A 24,239-nucleotide genomic window follows, 5' to 3' on the forward strand; every position below is an offset into this window, starting at 1 on the left:
GAGAGTTTCTGAAGTGCACAGAAACTTCTTGTGTTTGGAACAACAACCTTGGATGCTTGCTTCTACTTAGGTATGTGCAGAGAGTTCATCAGAACCAGTCAGCCTTTTATCCAGGTAAAAGCCCTTTGCTAGATCAGGCAAAATAAACACAAGTTGTGCGTTACATCAGGGATTTCTTAGAAACATCTTAGTTATCATCACACTGCAAGCCTCAGCCTCACAGCTGTGTGTTGAAAAAGTCAGAGGAGGTGGGCATAAGTAAGGATCTCCACCCACTGAGGCTGAGCATCTTTATAATCCACTGGACCTCTGATGCACAGTTAATCCACTGATGTTGCAGTCTCTCCAGGACTGGGCTGCCCAACCAGACCATTGCAAATAGGTGTATTAAGCCAGATTTCTTTGCACATGCTGAAAGTTATGAAGCCTGGTTTCCACTGCCTTTTTCCTGTGCAGATATTCTGATGCTTAATAAAACTCATTAGACATTTCCCCAGGGGCTTAGGAGAGAGGAATTTTTCCCTACCTACAACCCAACTCTGTCACACACGTGTAGGAACTAAGTGTGTGTGAGAGATTCATCTGTTGTGTCTAGCTAAAAATTGCCAGAGAGGTTAAAAAGCGACCCTTGGGTGGAAAGACGAGGGTAGGCGCAGTAAGATCCCATAATGATTCCTTTCAGGGAAAAATCAGTCAATGATAGAAGTGCCTGGCACTGAGGCACTGGCCCTGTGTGGTGAAGCCACGTTGGTTTTGCCTCAGCAGGGCTGCTGCATTAATGATATTTCCCAGCGGGATGCTTCAAGGAGGTGGCACAGGAGGGCTGGAGCAATCACTTTTTGCTGTGAGAAAGGCCAGAGAGCTGGCAAGGCTCTCAGCTGCTCATGCAAAGTTATGTTCACCCATGTCAGGATGCACAGGCTCCAGCACATGTTGTAATTATGTTCAGAAAAAGCTGTTTCCTCTTCATTGTGAATAGACAAAGGGATGGATTCTTGCACCTTTTCCTGCTTGCTTCATGCTGCTCCTACCAGTTTGACCTCCTCTGCTATAGCGTTGGTGGCAGTGGCCTCCCAGGGGAGGGAGCCTCTCTGAAGGAGAATGAATTGCTTTGCAATGCATCAGAAAATGGACGGGTGTGAGCTGTGCCTCACCCATTTTGGGTTCGATTTTTTTTTTTTTTATTATTATTTAATTTTTTAGTTTTGTAATGCCATCCATGGCTTCTGAGTGTCTTCCGTATGATAACAATTAGCAATTCTAATTAGTAATTTTATGGAGTCTGTTAGATAAATATCACTCAGGACTGTGCCGTAAGGCCTTAGTTTTCAGTATCACAATGGTAGTGCAAGGCACAAAATGCCTCTTCTGTGGAAGCTGCTGGTGATGCATTTTCTGATATTATGGACTGGATATTTGGGGGAACTGGAAAGAATATGTCATTAAGTGTTTCCTGAGTGGTACTGTGGCAGCATTCCCAGTCTATCCACATACACACACTGATACATACAGCCTGGATGTTTTTTAGGGTTTTAAGAAAAAGATGCCTAGAAAAATCTCCTCAGCAGAAATACAAATAAACAAAAATTCTAAAGGAAAAATAACATAGATTATAGCCATTCACAAAACCTGCAGTCCTGAGTGCAGAACATTAATGAGGTGAGAGCTATAGAGATGATGCTGTTTGAGTTGCTGTTTTTGCTACTTTTCCTTAGTCAGTGCCTCTCTTCCAGATCGTAGCTTGATGGAAACATAATTGAAGATGATGAGAAACATCTCACTGACTGCAGTCATCTTTGGATCAGCAGCCTCCAAAGTGCCTACAGATTGGATGTTCCATCTTGGGTAAGTCTGGGGGGTTTTACTGCCACCATAGAGAGGTAGGAGGAAGATCCCATATGTTTCTTTCTGCCTGGGACACCTAGTGCAGTGGTGTAAAACGAGTAAGTACATCCTCCTGCTTATTTTCAGCCCAACAAAAGTGTGGAACCACCCTGAGTCACCCTGGTCAGAGATAGGTCAACTTATTTTTTAATATTAGGTGTGCTTACCCTTGGCTGTATGATGGATCATGAACCTGCTGAGAGCTGTGGTGGAAAATGTGGCCACAACCCAAGATCTCGTAGGCTGTGCTCTCCCCTAGCACTGTGTTCAAGAAGGCAAATGTGTGTGGGGCAGGGGGCTGAATGCTTTGAAACTCAGCTCAGTAGCGCCCAGTGCTATAAAATATGCGGTATTTAAATATTGTCAGCAAACCAAGGAAAGCTGTCAGAAATTGATGTAACTTTTGATGTTCAAAACAGTAATGGTAGAGGTTATTACAGTTTTATGCAATATGTAAGGAAGAGATATTTTAAATTAAACAGGAAATTGGCATATAGTGATAACCAACAATAAGTGAAGGTGTTTCTGATGAGATACCTTCAGCCTGTGGGACTGTGTACATGCAACACATGAGCAAAACTTCTTGTGAAACCTTCACACCATGTTCCTAGCTCAGAGAGCAATAGATACGAAACCACCAAATTAGGAAAGAGGGAAGTTTCTTCCTCGAATTAGAAGGAAGAACAATCTGGACTCGAGATCTATTCTACCATTATCTTTAAGTAAGGGAAGACTATAAGCACAAGAGAAGTATTAAGGGCTATAAGAGGCCCTCACACCCCATTCATAGTCTGATCTTCAACCTAAGACAGCTTGTAGAGACCTTGGTGTTGAGTATGTCTTATGGTTTTTAGAAACCATTGAAGGATTTAAGCAGCACAGGTCCCACCTGAAGAGAATGATAGCCTGAGGCTGAGATGTAAAAGTGCACTGAGAGCCAAAGCCACAGCCCCAGGGCCATCACCTCCACCAGCAAAAGCACAGTGTTAAAATCAAAGCAGCCATGCAACGCACTCCTCTCTATGGGCCAACACTGAATGCCAGAAGAAGTCAGCTCCCCAAAGCACCTGCCTGCTGAATCCCCTGAAACCACACTGTGTTATTCCTTTCACAGAGATTGGTGGGACATTCTCAGCCCCAGCTCATTTAAATCTTTGGCTGATGTATTAACACAGAGCAGGAGAGGAATGAAATAAAGTGTGCAAGGGACAGAAATGCACACTGGCTCTCCTGCGGGGTCCTAAAGTGAAATCCCAGTGTTGGCCAGTTTACTGTGGCCAGTTGGGGTGTAAAAGTTACCCATGCTTACAGGGCAAGACAAAAACTTCCCTCTTCTTTTCTGAGAGTTCTCTCCCCTCCATGAAGTTTGTTACTGCTCTGTCACCCTGCAAAAGGACTTAGCCGCTCCATGAGGACATGCATCTGCAAGCCCTTCTGACTACATCATAACTAATCTGCGATAAAACTGACTCAAAGCTGGACATCTTCCTGAGCTTAATAAATTTCTTTTTAGCAGGAAAGCCCAAAAACATAACCAGTATAGTAATATATCACAGGACATACTCTTCAGTTTTAATTTAAAATATTTTACTGCTGGCATAAGCTTTAGAATGACTTTTAAGTGCATTTTATCTGGGCTTTCTATGATATAAACTTTTATGCAGTCATAATTGATGTAAGTCGGGAGAAGAGTGCACCACCACACCAAATGAGAGTTGCATCCCTGACCTATGCCAGCCTTAGGGAGCAGATGACAGTGGATGGTAAATGCAGGTCTTGTAATATGAAATAGCAAATTAACTGAATAGTAATTATTGTTGCTAATAAAATGCACCCTGAAATTGGTACTTGACTGTGTTAATAAATTTTGGAGTAGCTTTTCTCTGTAAATATTATAGCCTTACCATGTTCCAGCCATAAACAAGGAGGCTGAACATGGCAGTGGTCCCATCCTAGAAGGCGGAGGGCTCTGTTCACCACGTGTTTCCCTATTAAAGCCCACCTCCAGTGCTTCATTCCTCACATAAACACTTGCTCCAATACCAAGCTGGTACTAACTGATGAGACTTCCCCACAATAATGGTTTCTGAGCCCAACTGCCAGGGAAAATACTTCATTTGACTTCAGGAGCCCTTGGACCTGGCCAAAACCGTAGGAGCCACGTAACCTAATATGAGCCATCTAATAATACTCTATCCCATGGGCATTTAGGTGCCCTACATGGTTGATGCATAGTTCAAGGCACCTCTAAGAGCAGTTGGTGTACAGCCAAAAGTGTGGTGTGTATCCACAGGGGCACAATTTGGGCTTGGAAATAGATGGCTTTTTTTTGGGTGGTAACACCACCTAACTGTATTACCCACAGCATTACTGTGACTGGCCCATCCAAGTCCCTCTTCCCCTGTTTACTGACGTATTCTTTCTTTATCTGTAACAGGATTCAGAGGTCACCTATCCACAGCAGTTTTCATACAATGGACAGACCCATTTTAGGCCAAGTACTGAGAGAAAATGTTCAAAGCAGCATGAGAAGGTATTCATATTTTTTTCCTACAGATTTGTGTCTCATCAAAATCCCCTGATCCTCCCTTAGAAACCACAATCTTGCTAAGATACACTCTAGCTTAAACCACAAGCCTCTAGAGTGTGGAATATGTATTTAAAACAGATTTCTGGAGGAAAAAGAGCCATTACTCCATTTGCAATTCTTGTTGCCTCTGCAAAGGAAAAATGTGGGATTTATGTTATGCACCACACAAACAAGGGATGGAGGGCAAAGACTGAAACTGGGTGGGAAGGCACCTATCCAACACCATGGAGCAAAACACAGCAGAGGCACAGGGAAAATTTCACAGTGGAGGTGGAAGGGAGGAAAAGAAACTTGAAGAAAAATCAGTGAGGAAATATATTCTTTCCTGTTTTCTTTTTTTTAAACCTAAATCTACCTGGCATAGAGTTAAGCACTTTTCCAAATGAGTGTTGTTATAAATAGTGCTCTGCAATGCAGCCTTCACATATGACTGTGTCAGCCTGCAGACAGCAAAGTGTGTCTCCATTTATAACCTCACTTTCTTACCTTGGTTCATCACCTTAATTTGCCACTGTTACCTGGGAGCTGACAGCTTCCAATTACAGTCACATTTGCAATTCCGACAGGAAGCATCAGGGCCCAGGTTTTAAAGGTTTGGTTTATTCTTTTCTGAACAAGTGTTCTCCCTGAAGTCCACTCAACAGCTTGTTTCTGAGATTGTGATCTTTTTCACAGAGGTGTTCTGAACTGTAGTGAAGTGTAACCTGTGTGGACCTGAGGTAGTTCTCACTAGAAATGTTACACACAGTTACTGCAGATTCCAGGTGCTACTTTGAATGTTTTCTGCATTTATACAAATAAAATGACCTTTAAATTTGGATCAAAGTTTTCTTTAGAGATATTTGCAGGTATAAGGTGGTGAATTGCTCATTTAAAGTGGCTCAGTGAGTAACAGTCTGATACGAAGACAGATTTGGAAAGAAGTCATGGAGAAATCAAAGCTGGTGGTGAGTGAGGTAAATTGGAGGAGAGTGTATGGGAGCTGCAGCTGCGCAGGAGGCAAGCACAAAGCTTGACCTGCCCTTCCTTCCCTTGTCAGTTCCTTTGATGTCCAGACACCACAGGACTTGAGACCAGGATGCCAGATTTTCCAGTTGCCTGTTCCCAAATTCAGTCTTTCTGTCCCTTCAACCAGCTTCTGAATAGGAACGAGAAAAGGAAGAGGAATGTCATTAACAGAGTGATTGCCCAAAGAGGCTGAACATTGGCTCTAGGGAAGCTGGTGAAGCATCTTGGAAGTGCTCTGGAGAACAAAGATCCCTCTGGGGAGAACATTTGTGGGATATTGAAGGTGGTCCTTATGGCTGAAGATGGATCTCAGACCTGATCCTCACCTTTGCTGTTGTCCAACCACTGTGTCACCCTTTGTGGCCCCAGGACACCAACCAAGTAGGGTAACTCCAATGTAGGAGCTGCTGCACCTGAATGATTGTTTTTTCTTTTTCAAAGAGTTAAGTAGAAGTTGAAGCTAAAGGAGAGACCAAGGGACACCAAGATGCTGGCAAGGAACAGGTCAAACAAGCTGTCTGAAATTTGTAGCCAGCTCAACAGAAATCCTGCTGGAGAGGAGAGAAACAGATGCAATTTTCCTTTCAAATATATGGCAGTGGATAGAAATGAAGTCTCTTCCATGCTACTTCTCCTCTCATCTTCTGGTGATGCCCGCTGACAACAGATGCCACAGTTAGAAGGACACAGCCCAGGAAGGGAAGCTGGTACATCTCCCACCTCCTGGTTTGTGTCTTTTTGTTCAAGCTGCCGCCATCCCTCCTCTTTGTATTTAGCGGCCTCTAACAGAGCACTGCCTCTCTACTCTGTGCAGGAAGGAGACAAAAGCAGCTCTGAAATAAATGCCTTCTCCTCAGAGCAGGGCTACTTGCTGGTCTCATCCTGAAGTGAGTGGAGAATCCTTGAACTGGGAGAAGTTGCACTGGCCGTGTCAGGGACAGCCTGGAGTAGCTGCTGATTCTTGCTTTTATACCTTCATTTCCCCTCTTAGCAGCAGGTTTGAAAAGTGACATCACCTTACATCCTTGTGTCAGAGGCCTTGACCCATTATTTAGTACTTCTTTACAAGATTAAATAGAATCTCTTTGAGTACTTAAACAGGGACAAGGCACAGGAAACCGTATGGCTTTCTACCCTGCTGGGATCTGAATGTAAATAGGATCTGCTTTTTAATCACAGGATCATCTTTAAAACACAGTATAAAGGGCAATTCTCTCCTCTTTCCAAAGGAATTAATTTTATGGTATAAGAAATTGAGAAGGAAGCAGGAAGGGACTGGTGGGACTGTGTGGGCCAGAAGTCATATGCTCCAAGCAGCTCCCTCGTGTAGTTAATACAGTTTGATTAAAATTAGTTTGGTTTTTTGTTTCACTAGTTATCATAGAGGATTGCTCCCAGCTCTGAGAACCTATCCTTCAGGGTGCAGCAGGAGCTCCAGCAGCATTTCTCCAGCCCTACGAGCACAGTGATCAGTTATTCCCAAGCAAGATGGGCCAAGGCAGCAGTCACAGAGTAACTGCAGGATGGATTTCAGCATGCCACAGGTCCATTGCCCTAGTGCAATCCCTGAAATGTCACGGGCACATGCTAGAAAGGACCTGAGACCGTGTTTTTCAACGTGCAGGAACAATTAGTCTCGTCTGGTTTGTCTCCAATGTGAAACACAAGGAGAGAAGTGGAGGTGCCTTCCTTGGGACTTTGCATCCCTAAGAGAGAAGAAAAGGCTCTGCAGAGGGTGGGACCAGCCCACCTCTGTGTGCTGTTTCTGAGAAGAGTATTTTCCTCCGTGGTGACGCTGGGGCTGTTGCAGGCTGCACCACACATGCATCTGCTGTTTCCCATCTAAATATCAGGCAGCATGGGTGAATAACAAGCAGAGACACCTGTGCCTGCACTTCAGTTGATCATTTTCCTAATTATATGACATTTTTTTGTGGGTCAAAACATGCTAAAACAACCACTTAGTGGAAAGCTGGTTAGAGGTGCGTGACTGACTCACTAATAAAATTGTTGTGCACTTAGTACCTCTCAGAAGAGCCTAAAGCACCTGCTGGATTTTGAGCCTGATTCTCTTTTCCCTTACACCAATGCAAATCAGGAATGACCCCTACCAGTCATTGCCCATGTATAGCACACACATAAAGGCTAAAAGAGGAGGAAAGTCATTCAAGATGGATGGAGAGATTAATCACATGTGAAATGCCCTAGGCAACTTGGGTCACCCTATTGCAGTTGCACAGTGCCACAGGCTGCAAAAAACATGGAATGAGTGTACATCCTGGGACTTCTTAGGGCATTGCTACCCAGTACTTGAATCTGACTACATGTATGAGCTGGAAAAGGGTTTACCAGTTTGGTGATGGAATGAGGGACACAACACAAGGGAAAAGCAAAGCAGTTTTAAAGCAAAATACCTTAAATTTTTTTTCTGTGTTACTTAGAGGGATGAGGTATTATGCCTTTCTCTCTGAAGTTGTTGGAAGCTGCAAAATGCAACCAAATGTGCAGGACTGGGAGAAATAAAACACAACTAGCATGTGTGAAAGAACAGCTTCCTGAGGCACCTTTGGTCTTGCCCACACACAGTGAATTGCTGTCCTTCCCAAGAGAGGCAGTGGGGGAGAGAGTGCAAGTGGAGGGAGGAACACAGATCTTGCAGAAGAAAACTATTATCCAGTTTGGAAGTGGGGACACACACAATTCTGGGAAGCTTTCAGTTTGTGCTTTTGTCATTTCTACATGTGCTCCCAACCATGTTGCTGAGCATGCTGTTGTGCCAAGGTGTTTGCATTGTCTTAAAGCCCTTTATGAATCACGTCTGTGCAATACAGGTTTTTTGTTTTGAAGAGCCATGAGATCTAACAAGAATTTTTCCTGTCTCTGGCATAGTGGAATTATTTATTGGAAGAGAAGCAGTCAGGTATGAAATGAATGAATTTCATAAGCAACTTTTTTTTAATGTGTTCTTTCAGTTCTTTTTCCCTTGAGACTTCCCACCATCCTGTGCCTGCTTTCCCCACTTGATCTGTTGTGAGAGGATTGATTTCCAAAGAAAAAAATACCATTTTGAAAGACTTTTCTGAAATCATAACTGACTGGCAGGGAGACAATTTAATAGGGGGAGATGAAACTGGGACACTGGAGATAAGAAGTTAATAGGGGATTTAGTCATATACACAAAACAGAACTAGACAGGTGGATGTAAAACAGCTCTTTGATTTCCTGCAGAGCTTGCTGTAGTGAACAACACGTTCTCTGAACGTCAGCAAGGATCCATCTCAAATGTAAGTGGCCACTGTCTTGTGGGTTATGTGATCTAGATGGCTGGAGCTGGAGAGAAATGGTGCTTGTATACTCTCTCTGCTCAATTGTAGAGAACCACGCTATGATGAAGCGCACAAGATCAGTGTCAGAGGAAGAGAAAGATATAAAACCTGTAACTCTTTCACAGTGGAATTCTAGGATTGTTACCCTGCTGCCTTCTTTTTAAAGTATTGCTGGGAATAAACTTTAAGATGAGGTCTTTGAGGGTACCATCGGTTTTATGGCAAGGGTCTGCAAGCACAACATGAGTGTGCATACTTGAAGCACGGTGTTGCATGTTTTAAACACCAGCATCAAGGTAGCAAAATATCTGCAGAATTAAAAAGTGAAATGGAGCACCTCTAAATCCCTCATGTTTGCACAGAGAAAACATCTAGCATTTCCCTGGTCTGCAGAGATTTATTGTGGTTCTTTCTCCTGGACGGCTTGGAAATGGCAGGAACTATTCCAGGGTGTCCCACAACCTCCATGGTCCCAGACAGTTGCTCCAGGAGTTCAACATCATCAAAACACAGCAGTGCACTCTTTGTAGGCTCATTGCCACAAGCGGCAGGGAGAACTGGGGGTGTTGACTGTGGGCTGAAGGACCCATAATATGGCTCTTAGGACACAAGGCATGAACCAAATCCAGGACTGCAGGATAAAAAAAAAATAAAATAGAGCAAGTGGGGAGGTAGGCCTTCAAATCTGTAAACTATTAGGAATTACTGCCTGACAGTAGATGACTCTTTAATGTCCCAATGCACCCAGTTATTTAGGTGTCTAACCCCCATTAATTTAAAAATAATTGATAGCCTACCCTTTTATCTCTTTTTTTGGGGTTGGTGTTTTATTTGCATGAATTTCTCACCTGTGCAAGGAAGGAATAATAGCTTTCCTTTACTTTACCAGGTGATGTAAGGATAAATATCAAAGGCTGTCAGTCTTGGTTAGGGCACTTGAAAGGACAGAGCAAGATCACTGCACATCGACAAGTATGTGAGTTATCAAGCTGGCTTTAGGGCAGAACTGTAAGGATCTAATCTGTGTGGAAGATGAGAAAAATAATGTGGATCGAGTTACTGCTCATCTGCTGTTCACGGTTCAACCCAAATATTAAAGCATGCACTCAAATGGGAGGTAGATGCTGTATTTTATTTTATTTTATTTTATTTTTACTTTAGAGGTTACCATTTCTCCTATGGTTTCTCTTCACAGAACCAACCCTACTGGCTCAGTGCCGTAACATGCCAGTTTACAGGTACCATCAAAATGTAAAACTCATGAGAATGTACATTGCAGCTGGTTTTCACCTCTGACAGCCAAACCAAGCACAAAATCAGTGCAGACTTGCCCCGTGTGTGTCACTGAAGTCCTTCAACAGGTGTCATCACCAATCTAATTAGAAAAACCTTCCAATCTTCCTTTGCCTCCCTCAGGGCCATATAGAGAAGAGACACCAGCAGAAGCCTTCAGCTGTTACAAGCACAGCTTTGGCAGCTCCAGTAGTCTTCCATATCCACTGATTAGAGCTTCCCTTCAGCTGAGGCCAGGCACACACCCATTTCTTCACACTGCACCCAGGCCTGGGTTCTGCAACAGCCCCCAGAAAACCTGGGTGAGTTAGTGCTCAGCACAGTGAATATGGGACAGACTATGATGGAATTTTCCTATGTTGCAATATACTTTTGCAGGTATATTCTTTCTCTTCTTCCCAGGAATTAGAGGTTGGTGGGGTTCTTTTGAGTACTTTCACAGGTTGTGGGTGTTTCTGTTTTTTTTGAATCACAAGACATTGGCTTCTGGTAAAGGTGTTTTATTGGCATCACTGGACCTTTGAATCAGGTATGACAAATTCTCCATGATGCAAAACTGAGTTGCACAGGGGTAGGGAATAAGATTATGTTTACTACTCTAGGCTTTGCATCTCTTTCTCCACTAGTTTTATTTCATTGACCTCTGCACAGCTGCTCTTGATGCTTTCCCCTGCAGGAAGAGAATTACTCTCTCCCTTGAGCTTTGCAATGCCTAAGAGATTCAGAAGCTAAACTGGAAATTTTCAATATCAATTACACCTTTACTGCTGAAATACAGCTGCCTGTGAATAATCATGGGTTTTTTACTGCTAATAGGAAAAGAATCTCTCACAGTTGTTAATTAACACTGCTCCAGATTTATCATTATTTCAACAGGATAGCCTCAGGATGGACTTAACCACTTGCTTTCCTGGAAGCGGTTTAGATGACTTAGTCTTACTCAAGAGCATAGAATAAATTGTTGACTGGGGTGTTTCAGAGGATGGGAGTGTTGGTGGAGGCTGCTGCCCTGATACCACTGAAATCCAGTAGGATTTTGGTATGGCTTATCCCAAGATTTTGGTGTGGCTCATCCCTGAGGTCAGACTCTGAATTTTGCAGTAATGGACAGCAATTACCAGGCTCATAGTAAGTTGCAGAGGTCTATCATCAGAGTCCTGATTGCCCAGAGCAAGAATGAATTTCATTTCGTGACCCATTAGTGATCTCTAATTTTATGAGAAGTATTGCTGCTTAATTCACTTATTGAGGTTAATATTGAAAAGCTTTGCTTACTTTGAATACTCTTCCTCTTATCATTTGCAATTAACAATGGTGCAGTAGGGAAAAACGAAAGATCAATGAAGCCTCTCTTATCTTTTAATATCCACCTTGTGAGGTGAATTTCTATTCTCTTAGAAGGCCACAGTGTTGGGTTCATTCTGAAGATGGATGTTTTTGAGACTGCTTGGCAACTTTCCACCGCTTCTATGTCAGACTTGATCACTAATTCCTACCTCTGTCAAAGGTTAATAGAGGACTGCTATGTGTCTAATTGTGCCTCGCTGTGGAAAGGGGTCAAATAGGTTTATAGGGATGAATCTCTATTGATTGCCAGGAGTATTTAAATAATTGGACTCAAGCAATCAGATTAGTCAATTATGATTATGAGATGGGTTTATATGAGGTAATGCACATGCTTGACATAGATTGCAACTGATCCAGCTCCATTTGTCTTAACATGCTGAATTTTCACTCATTTCCTTATTAAAGATGAAACTAATTAGAATAAGTTTTAGGTATCAGTATATAAAATTGACTAGAAATTCATAAAATAATATGCAGCTCTAGAGAATACATAGGGAAGTGGGCCTTCACTTATGAGGGAGGGAATAAACTGGGTGTTACAAGCATTAATGAGGTCAGTCAATGACAAAAAGAATGCAGGTGTCTCTCAGAGATACCCACAGAACATGAGTCATTCTCCGGTCCTTGTAGCTATTTGCCAGAGGGTGAAAGAAAACCCAAAAAACCCCACAAACTAAAACAAACCTTGGGAATTATGAACCTGAGTCTGAGGAACACAGTGCAAAAACAGCTTTACCACTTGGAGGGCAGAGACCTGCAGTCGTATCCACCAGGGGCATCCTTTAGAAACCTACCTCCCCCATAAGGATTCTCACACGTTTCTGCAGTCTTTTAGGAATGCTACAAGGGCAGTCAGGAGGCAGGAAGACACAAAGCTTTGGGGTCCTGCTAGCCAGGGGCCTGCTTTTATGCTGTAGGAGGGAAATTCAAATATACGACTCCAAACTCTTGATGTCAAAGACCAATAATGCAGACAACCCAAAATGTGTTATTTTTGAAAGCTTGCCCTGTTTTCCTGATTCCAGGAGGACTAACTCACTGTTTTAAACATGAGCCATTCTTGACTTCAAATTTCAATACAAAACTGTGCTGTTGCTGCTGGGAGATGTTCAGGGTTACAGAGCTGAGGAAGCAAGCAAAACCTTCTTGCTTTGCCTTAATGAACAACATAGAAAATCATCTTGCTAAGGCTTTCAGGCAAGCAGTTAAGTTATTATCAAATCTGTTTCTTTTTAAACTGTCTTTAAGGATTTCAAGTTCCCCCTATTTTGCAGGTTACACTGGGAAGCATTTACATTTGTACACTTCTGATAAGCTGCAGCCACTGCCATGTTGTACAAAGTGAACACACACCCATGCCATAACCCAAGACATCACAAACTGCAAAGTCATCTCAGTTAGTTAAACTAAGGAAAAAATAAGGCAAACTTTGAGAAATTTGGAAAAAATGTTTTAAGCTAAATCAAAAGTCCAGTGACTTTTGTCCTGTATGTCTTAAATAGTGGAAGAATGGTCCTACAGGATGAGACCATAGGTCCACCTGACCCACTATCCCAATTCAAAAGGAAATGGGAGAAGAAGATGAAGAACCAGACTTGAATATAGGGGTATCTTCCCAGCCAGTACTCTAAGAATTAAGACCAAAAAGCCAGAAGTTCTCCAGGTTAAATAACCATAATTTGATGGTAGTCAGTGCTATATAACAAAAGCCGGGTTGTTGTTATGGGTATTTCAAGGATCTACTTTCATTACTGAGTGAAGTTTACTTTTAAAAAAAAAAAGGAAAGATAGAAAAAGCTCACAAACCTGGCTGAGAGCCAGACACCAAGTTCATTGCTATCAAAATAAAGACACTGTGAAGCCAAGTGGACTTTTGAGTCAGGAAAGGGGAAGAACAAGCTTGCTGTTGTATTTTTAAATTGGCATTACCATAATCAGTCCCGCTAGTACAATTTGGAGGTGAAGAGTTCACTCTTTAAAAATTTCCTGCCATCCCAGCACTTTTTTCATAGTCCAGACCCACACAGTTAATTGTAGCATGCCATCCTTTCAAATGCATGGCTCATCAAAGGAAACTGCAGCAACCACAGGCTGCCAGCACCGGGTGGGATATTCTGCGTCAGGTGCTGAAAAGGTTAAGGCTGTTGACACTTTAAGGTTATTAATTAGGTTCTAAAAAGCTTGTAGGTTTTAATTCTGGAAAGCATAGGTGGAAAGTTCCTATATTTATTATCCATGGTTATTTCAGCTCTGCTGTGGATTCAGAAAGTTATCTTCACAGGCAGAAACACTTTAAATGAAAGTTTGAATGCTGCAACAACTGGGATATCTGGGAAAAGATCTCAACACTGTCCAGAATTTCTGCAAGCACAGCCCCAATTATCATCAGCCCTGTGCTTGCCCACAGAAACAATTGTAAAGTCTACAATGGAATAGGGAAAAATCACACTTTTAAAATTTGATTTTCTTTCCTTTCTGTGGCTTGCAAAATGTTTTACCAACATTTGCAAACTACCCTCTTCGTATGGTAAAGTTTTACGAGCTGGTTTTACATGTGGGTGAATAAATTAGAGAGGGACGGAGGGATCTTCCCATCCTCTGGCGGATCCTCTTGGTTCCTTTTCAACCCTGCTGGCCGTGTGTTGCTGGGAAGAGCTGAAAGCTTCCACTGGTAGTCTTTCAGTGAAAGCAGTTTTCTTGCAAAAGATCTCAAGTTTTTTGTCTGGGAAACAATTGAGGTCATACCTGCAGGGGCAATTAGAAACTGACTTTCAAATCATCCACAAGCAGGGGCTTTCCAGCCCTCATTAACATGGCCTTTTGCAGCTCTGGGTTTTGGGGTGGCTTGTTCCCCATTCTCCGTCACCATCCTTGTGTTTTCTTTGGAGCTAATGAGGGGGAGAGGCTGGAGGGTTACAGGGCTCAAGTTCACCAAGTCAGCCACCTTGCAGTGGCCTTTTCAGCCTTCAGTGCCTGTCCCAAAAGGCAGCCCTGGGGGAGAAGAAGGTGTGCTGTACACAAGCTGGTTCGCTGAGGACCCTCATTAAAGAGCCTGGGCTATGACCTAGAGCTATGCTGAAGGGGACACCTGGCTGCAAGGCCAGGTGAACTGAAGCTTTCCTGTAATGCTGTGGTTCTTTGTGTGTGTGCAGAGATGCCTTTGGCCAGCACTGGTGGCTTGGGTTGGCAAGGCAGGAAGTGTTTTTTGATTAAGCAAGACCCCTCTGCTCCTTTCATGGAGTGGCTCATCAGGGAAGCATAGGGCTAAATGGCCAATGAACTGAATAGGACCAAGACACATTTTTCTATGATTTGTGTTAAGATAGTAGTGATTTAAAATCATGCCATGGCCATTTGTTTTATTAATTCAGGGCTGGTCAAAGGTATATTCTCCAGAAGCCAATTTTCCTAGGAAAAGCCACTTTAGCCTAAGGACAATCTCAGCTGAAGTTACTATGTCACACATTTGAGGGAATTTTAAGCAAAAGAGCTTGGAAAGCAGGGGAAGAGGAGGAACCTCATGAATATCCCTCCTCTTTTTCTCTCTGAAAGAAAGAAAGTTTAAGAGAGGAAACAAATTGAAATTTAATCTGAAAGCTTCGGTTCCTCTGAAACACCCACGGTGCTTTAATATGGGCATGTGTTACCCCTCATCCCTGGTGCTGATGCTCGTAGCACCCATTGTAGGGCAGGACCTCTGCCTGCTCAGTGCTGCTCAAAAGCAGAATAAAAGGATAGTCTCAGCTGTGAGGAGTTTGAATCCCACACTCTTAGTCTTCATCTTGCTTGGTATTTTGAGCTCTACGGCAGATTTTGTGACATGGGTGCCATCAGCTTGATGCCGTTGAGAAGTCTCTGCAGCAGGCGGGCTTTCCTTCACAATGCTGTATTAATTGCTATTATGTTTTGCTTTCTGGTTGTGGCATGTCAGTAATCTGCTACTTACAAATGTCTGCTCCCTCGGGAGAAAATAAATCACATGTATTTTTTGGAACCAATCCTTCCTCAATACTTAGGAAATGCATTTGGTAATAATATTGGCTGTAATCCTCCTGAGAGAAATTAATTATAAACATGTAGCAAGGTAATCAGGAAGCTGCTCTTGCTGTGACATTGAGCAAAGAACACCGAAGCAAGCGGAAAGGTTGGATTGAATTAAAACTGAAGCGTGTCGTGCTTCCATGGGTCAGATGGGATACAAGGCTGTGCTAAGGAGCCCCCCCATGCAGGGGCAGGGAAAGGAGGGAGCTGGTTTGGACAAAATAAGTAATTATGGCATGAGGTTTTTATAGCATGACTGCTGGTGTGCCGGTCCATAAGTAGAGACTGCTTCTGGTAAGGTGGTGGACGCTGGTCTTGCGTTGAGATGAACATGTGTGGCTGAGTGCCTGTGCCTGCCCATGAGGAAAAATTCTCATGGGTAATGAGTAAGAGCAAGACACGTTGAGGGTTGAAATAGCATCATCATCAACAACCATGTGTTATTGCTCTTCCTCTTGTGTATGGCTGCTTCCTTGCTCTTGTCTTCCCATTCATCCCTGGAACCTCACAGATGTCCATCCACTCCTACCATCTTTTTGCCTCTCTCCTTAAGCTTTCCCCCCCAGGTAGTTGAACAGCTGAGTTTTGTTTTGCCTCTTCTTCGGCCTTCCTCACTCAGCATTTCCCAGCACTGTCATGCCAATTTATTCACCAATAAAACAAAAATGAATGTGGTTTACTTGCAGAAAGTTGACATGAGGACAAAGAAAAAAAAAAATCTGCTTTTATCCCTGTTTCTTTATTTTGTTTGGGGTTTTTTGTTAGCAGCAGGACCTGCTCAGATGCCTGGAATATTAGAAGTCTGTCCATATATACTGGATTAATGGGCTAAGCATGAGGGAGGTGGTTAAAAGTGCAGGAGAAATGCAGTTTATCCCATGACACATATTCACCCTACCCCTAGCCACCCAAGCACAAGGTATAGATCTCAGTGTTAAAGAACACCACTGTCTCACTTATCACAGGGACTCTTTATAGCCTGAGAAAGTGAGAGCTACAGGAGTCATTTGAAAGTATAGGGGGGAAATCAAAGCAGCAGATCTGTGGTAGAGTGGTTTGTTCACCCTGGAAAACCCCTGCTCCCCAGTGGGACAAGGCTGGGGGGATGGCTGCTCCAGATGGCTTTGGCTCTACCCCCACATAGCTGTAAATATTTTCTGAGCTCACCAAACCTCTTTCAAGTGGCTGTAATGTTCACCTTCAGGTTCAACTGCAACTGACCTAAGCTGCTTTCTGCAACATATAAGCCTCCAAAGCTTCAAGTTCTGCTTTTATTGGGGACCAGGACTCTTTTATAGAGGCTGTCCAGGCGTTCTTGCCCTCAGTCTTTATACACGTCTTCTTTTGTCTCTTTTTCATCTCACCTCTAGGCAATTACATCTGTTATTTTAAAATAACTTTTTTGAGATCTGAAGTATGTAGAAGACAAAAAAAAAAACCAGTTCAAAGAGAAGGAAAGAATACCAAAATCAAGATACTGCCACTGTCTTTCAAGAAATGACAACATTGCTATTTATTCTCTTTACTTCTAAGAGATTAAAGCTGAAAGCACTGATGATGCAAAGACTTGCCTGCATTTAGCTTTCTTAAGTAGTCACATCAACATAATTGGGATCATTTCCATTCAGTGTATTTGTGTTGCTTTTAAATAGATCATTGTCCTTTAGAAAAATCATCTCATCTTGCATAGTTCCTTCTCCAGCTCTCTGTATAGGAGGTCCAATTTTTCCTTTGAAATATATTGTGGAATGAAAATTCAAGGCTGAAATCCTTCAAGAAATGTAATTTGCTACAGTTGAGTGGCTGGCTTCTAATAAGATGACTCCTTTCATGTCTGAGGTCACTAACTTGGTAACATATGCCATCCCTGATCTCCATAAAGTGCCTAATGACCACGCTTCTCAGAGGCTGGAAAAAAAAACTGTTCAAGGTACAAGAGTATAGAATTTGACACTGGTGTTGCAAGGTGCTAGTCTTCACCTTTTAAATTAGCGGAGTCCACAGATTGCCAGGTCTCCTTGAAGGTCTGACATTGTCCTGCCTTGTCCATTTAAAAAGGCCTGGATAGGAAGAAATCCTCTACATGGCTGCACCCTCCTTTGCTTTAGCTCCAAGTATTAGCAAAGGGCTGAAGGCCACTAGGCAGGCTGGGCTGACAGGCATCTGGCATGCAAACAGAGAGGCAATGCTGCCAGAAGGGAGAACCAGGACATGCCAGGATGCTGGTGGGTTCATTATTATTGGTTTTGTATCCCCATGAGACTGCTTCCCATGAATACTTGATAAAGCCCGAGAAGGTCAGTACAGCTTGTTTACTCTCCATATGGCACTTCTGCATGTCCCTGCTCTGTGTGTGTGTGCATGTGATTCTCAGCCTTTAGCCCGTGGCACTCATCCAGGTCCCACTTTTTCCTTATTGGATTAATTCATGGGCAGCGGAATAAAAGGACAAGTTCTTTATTACTCATCACAGGTGAGAAGCTGTATGTAGTCTGAGCAAACCTGAGGGGAAGCTTTCCTGTGTTTTGTGTTTGTGTGTGTATGCATCATTATGGAAGCCAATTACCCAGGATTGGGTCTGTGAACACCCTGGATGGACTGTTTACTCCTCAGTGGGTTTTGCCAGTTTAGGCACATGAGCTGAGCTAGGCTGGCAACCTCCTCAAGGAGAAGTAAGCTTATTCAGCAGGGAGTCACTAGCCAATACAGATTAAAGAGGTTGCCTGGACGGTGTGTGTTAATCTTGCAAAGGGAGTTTTGCAGGGATAATTGCCTCTGTGTTTGCTTTTGGCTGGAAAAAACTGGCTGTACTCAAGTTTCCTATTTCTCTGTGCCATGTAAACCAAGCCGAGGTAGCTTTGTAGCTTTAATAAAGTGTGCAGGAGGCAAAACAGCTCTGGGCCGCGGTCTAGGGGGGACAAAAGCTGGAGACTTGGGTTGTGGCAGCTCACAGAGGTTACTGGTCTTGGTGCAAAGGGGGTGAAAACGCCCCTGCAGTGCTCTTGCTCCAGCCAAGAGTGTGGTGAAGCAGTTATTGTCCCTGTGAGATGGATTTGTGTTGCCAGTGTGACTGATGGGATAGCACAGCTCCCCCTCTGACAGCACGTGTGGGTTTGACGGGCTTAAGAGAAGGGGCCCTGGGCTTGGATTTTGCAGTCTTGTTCAGTCTTTGGCCGTGGCTTGACAGCCCTTTATACACATTAAGTAATTTCTGTTACTGATAAGAAAAAAATGTTTTGGTATTCCTAATATAAGTGAGGAAACTGAGATAGTGTGATGATTCACACCAGAAAAATGAGTCATTCTTCTGCCATTAAAAATTCCCTGTCTTTTGATGCAGCTGCAACACAAACTTAATGGAAACCATTTCAGTATTTCTTTGTCCTATCAGAGATGAACATCTTGAAGATTTCTGGAACACAAAGTCCTGCCATATATCAAATGTTCCGTGATTCCTCATGATGCCAGCCTTGTTATTTTCTTCCCTTTGGTTTTTGGTTATCTGCACAGGGTAATGAAGGCAAAAAGCCTTTTTTGCTGTCTTGGGAGATGTGATCCAGAGTTGATCAAGTGGCTGATGCCTACCTACGTTGGCTGGTAAATCTGTCTGTGTTAAGAATTAGGAAGAGGCTTATGTACTTCAGCTTAGATGAGAGCAGGTGAGAGCTTTCATCCTTAAACCAGATGTAACCACATCTGCATCTCTGCTAAATGTTTTGACACAAGGTTTCTGGAGAAAAATGATGTACTGGTACAGTGCCCGGCACACTGCAGTGGGCATGCAAGAAATGTCACTGCAACACCAATACCCACTACTGCCATGAATAACACTGGGAGGTACAGAGATGAGAGAAACCATTTTGTGATTACAGCTGTTTTTCTCTCCCCTTCATCAGGTGTGTAAGGCAGAAGACACTGGGTATGGACTCTTAATAAACTGTGATAGTTTTAATAAGTTTAAACAGGCTCAGGAGATTTCCCATAAGGGAATTACTCACAAGGAATAAAGATGATTAATGTGAGAATTTAGCTGGACAAAACAGATGGTGCAGCAAAGTGTTTCATGTGTTTCAAAACTGCTCTTATTTGTTGCTAATGAAGAGACTGCAATCTCCTTGTGTGTTAACTCTCCACTGATTCTGCAGCACCCTTTTGATCCCTGTTCTCTCCCTTACTCCCTCTCACTAGGAAGAGTGCTGTTCCCAGTCCGTGCTAGCTCCTGTATGACAACTAGCCAAATGAGACAAGGTAGTCTGTAGTTTTTAATGAACACAGTGATCCACAGGTGTGCAGAAATTGTGACTTGCCTTGTCTTTGCTAGCCTGGTTTTAGCACTTGGCCAAAATCCCTATCAACCTGCCTTTCTCCTAAGAGCACATTGCTAGAGGCATGTGCTGTCAGGGTTTCTTCCAGTTAATAGAGTCTCACACATGTGACTTCCCTTCAATCACCCTGGCTTGGCAGGACATCACTGATGGAGGAGCAGAAATGGGGAGCAGCATCTCTGTGCCAGATCTGTGTTAAGACAGTTTCAAGGGGAGGATGGGGACAGCAGCTGCTCCATAAAATCAAGTTTTCCTGGATGCCTGAGATGGTCTTTGTCCTTTATCCCCTGTATTAAGCCCTCTGTTCCTGGTGTCAGTGCAAGCCTTATTACCACTTTCCAGCAGATCTGGCTTGTGCCCATGCCTGCTGCCTAAAAGAAGTGCAATGATGGCCCCTGGGGCCAGTCCCCAAATTCCCTGCCAGCTCCTGAAACCAACACCCAGTTTGACCCCATTAGCTCTGCCAAGCCCTGGCATGAAGGTTGATGTTGCCTTGTGCACTGTGACAGGCCAAAGTAATCCCACCACTCCCTTCCTGCCCTGGGGAATCCTGGTTATCCTCTCCCATAACTGTTTAAATTGGAGCAAACCTGAAAGGAGAAGGCAGCACCAGCAGGATCTCGTCGGCTTCCCAAGAAAAGGGCACCATGAGATGAGCTATGCTGTGGGGCTAAGGAGGCAACTCGAAGTGAGGAGACCCCCAGTGGATTTGGCTGGTCAAAATGACCTTTGGGTCTCCACATCATTGACCTGACACAATCTAGATGATACAAAAAAGCATTTATTTATTCTTGTGTATGCGGAGTGCTCAGATGTGCTTGGCAAGCTCCAGTCTCTGGGGAGGGAGCAAAGAATTTTGGCAGTGGTTTCAGTGGGGATCAAGAGAGTACCAAGAAGTGCCTTTGAAAAATCCTACCTTCAGTTTGCTTTTTAATGCTAACAGAGAAAAGATGTACTTCCCAAGTCAGATAGAGTTTTGTAAAGGATGGGAGATGATACCAAAATCAGATGTTGGGCTTTAAAATGACTTGGAGTTGTTTACTTTCTTTCCACACAATCACACTTCCAGTTGTCCACACTGGAGAGCAATGAATTAATTTTTTCCTCAAAGTTCATGCTTTAATACTGAACTAAATAAAAAACCAATTAAGTACCAGATGACTGTGACAAAGCTAGATTTTTTTTTTCTGACCAATATTTGAGCACTAGAAAAAATTGTTGCAGAAAAGAATTATTCAATTCCAAAGTGTCCTCATTTCTAGTATTTAATTAAGTGATGTTCTAAATGATTGCACATCTTTACAGCAGAATAGGGCAAGGGAAAAAGCTTTCTTCCACTCACTGCCATGAATATCTTTGCTAATTAGAAGAACAGTACTTTTATGCTGCAAGTATTATCTTGTTTTGTAGAAACTCTTCTCTTTCTTGTGTTTGGCGAGGGGAGAAAGAAATATTTGTGTAAACAGGCAGGAAAACACACAGAGAATCCGCTTTCTGTTTGATTCACAAGGTTTTGGTGCACATTCAACTCAACCCAGATGCTCTTTACCTGAATATTCCATTATAGGCGCTGGGATTGCCTAATGTGATGATGTCTAAACAGTGTTGCCATGTGAGAGCTTTTTGGGGTTGTTTTCAGTCAGTTATTTAGTTTGTCTGCTTTTTTAAAGATTTATTGGATGGCGGTAACACCAGGGAGAGATGGGGAAAGGGAATTCAGAGTCTCTTGTGATGGATTGCTGGCAACAGGATCACCCCTTAGACGTAAAATTGGACCTAGAGGCAATTCAGGCAGTTGCTGGAAAATCTGATAGAGGCTTGTCTACCTGCTGTTTGGTTCAACCACTCGTGCAAAACTCCCCAATGTTATCATGGAATTTTGTGTGACTTGATTACATTAATGAGTAACTCTTGCAGCTGTTAGCCAGCAAGAGGACACTCAGCCTCATGTCACTTATGTGCTCTTGATATGTTTTCCACAGATACTTCATGTTTCCTTTAATCAGCAAAACAATTTCCTTTAAATGTTGCTTGGTCAAATGAGATTCCTCACAGTGAATAACCAGGCTGGGCTGAGGTTGCCTGTGCAGGCAGGGAGGCAAAGGGATGTGGGGATGTTTTCTCCAGCTCCCCTCCTACAGGGAGTGAGGAGTGCACAGGACTCTGAGAGCCCTCAGGAGCTGCTGGTAAAGGAGGGAGAATTTTGGCAAGGACTTGGGGGCTGGTGGAGGTGACAGTGATGCTGCATTTCTCGTGACACACTGCACAAACGTGCCCTGCTGAGCTTTCTGCAGAGGTTTTGCAGCTGGGTCACATCTAGCCAGTTTCATCTTCTCTTGGGATTTCTGGCTAGCAGGGAAGAATGTACACTTTTGCAGGCTACCCCAATCTCAAGACTGGATTTAAAATGACTTGCAGAGGGAGCTCCCTTGATTTTCAGGGAGGTCTGATTCTCTTAGATGTTTTCTTAGGCCGCAATTCCTACCTTTTTCCCCAAAAAAATGGTTGTCAAGGTCATCCAGATTATTGTCAGACTGAAGTCTAAATGAATAGTAATAATAAAAAGGATTATGCAGACAATAATAATTCTTCACTCATAGTTTAGGAAAACTTTCTTCTCCATGGTATAAGATTATTTTTGATTGATTTTTTTTAAGTGCTAAGCAGATGTTCCACTGTAATGAGAGGAAACAGAAGTGGAAAATACAGAGGGTCATTCTTAAACAAATGAACAGATGCAAGGAGTGGAAAACAACAAGGTAAACAAATGAATACTTCGAGTAAGCAACCTAAAACAAATAGGAAAAAAACCACAAACAATCAGCCTGCACCAGTCTGGAGCTGGTATTAATCACCTCCCCAAACTTTTCACAGATTTTTCTTTTAAATGGAAGTCGAAAATAAACTTTTTTAGCAATTTTGCAGTACACCTTTGTGTGGAAATCCCTGCCACTGCTCCAGTGCTGGTGCTCATCTCAGAATCCAGACAAGGTTGCTGTAATGCTCACTGCTGCCTTCCCACCGCCCCAAAGCAAACTGAGGGCTGGGGAAGGCAGGAAACGTGCTCAAGGTGCAACCCAGACTCTGTAGCAGAGTCAGAACAGGGACTCAACATCTTTTGGGTGCTCTGATGGTTCCTCCAAAATTGCAGCTTGGCTGCTGAGCTCCTGGAAACCTTCTGTAAACTATCTCACCTTTCATCCTAGGAGACTCATGTCATAGACTTGTTATAGACTATAGTAAATAGCTCCCATACCCACACCCATTCCTGGTGTCTACCAGATTTATGGTATGGGACTTATGGTATACTCTGCACAGATGCTGACATTGGTATCAGTGCTTCTGCTGGGGTATGCAGAGGAGCAGGAGACAGAAATGCCACTTCAAACTGGACAGGAAAGTCTAGATGAAGTCTGTCTCTTGCTAGATGGTAAAAGCCCTTCTCAGTCCAAAACACCAAACCTGGGAGTTTTCTGTTTCCAGGGACTGACACTGGAAATTTAGATGTGACGGGCTTTCTCTCCACTCTCTGTGTCAGCTGATGAAAATTGCTTTTCCCGCATCTCCAGCTTCTGCTTGGTCTTTCCTTTTGTCTCTGCTTAAATGTGCATCTGCACAGAAAGGAGCAAGACCCGAGGCTTTTTTTGATCTGCTTTTCTGCAGAGCCGTTCTCCTGGCTAACAGACTCTGCTCTGTTCTCCTCTATTAAAGGGCTTTGCATAACACACAGACAGCATTTAGGGAAAACAAGCCCCAAACACAGCTGCTGGTGCATCTGAAAAGGGGATCAGTGTTGAGCATCATGGTACCAACTCCACAATTTTCTTCTTCACTGCTGAGGGAAGTTGCTGCTGCCTGGAATCTTTCTGTGCAAAACTGGGGACCAGCCCAGTCTGGACAGATTGAGTCTGGCAGTGGTGTGGCCTTGTCTTCTGCCTTGGTGGTAGCCGTGGTAATGGCAAGCAAAGACAAAGGGAATGGTGAGCTCCAGTTCACTCCATGGCAGGAGACCAGCTGTTGCTTAACTCAGGGATGCACAACCTTTTCTGCTAGAAGATCCTTCAGTAAAGAGTACATGTTGTAAGTAGCTGATGAATTTCACTCCCTGACATTTCTGTGATAAGGAGAAGATGGGCAGCACCTGATTTCTGAAAAACATTTAGACATTTTTGCAAGCGCTTATATAACTTTAACCCAGTGTCTCATTACCTGCTTTTGAATAAGGTTATTATTCATTCTTTATAAGATCTCCTCCTCTCTCCCTGTCATCATTTATCCTTCTTAATTAACAAATGGCATCAATTAAAATGTCAAATACACTCTGCACAGAACACGCCAAATCCACACTCTGCTGTATGTTGAAATGAGAACATCCCCCTGTGGCTCGGCGGAGAGCAGGATAGAAAATCTTATCTGAAATGCAAT

This window comes from Corvus brachyrhynchos, unplaced genomic scaffold (genome assembly GCF_000691975.1).
Source record: "Corvus brachyrhynchos isolate BGI_N302 unplaced genomic scaffold, ASM69197v1 scaffold229, whole genome shotgun sequence".
Lineage (NCBI taxonomy): Eukaryota > Metazoa > Chordata > Aves > Passeriformes > Corvidae > Corvus > Corvus brachyrhynchos.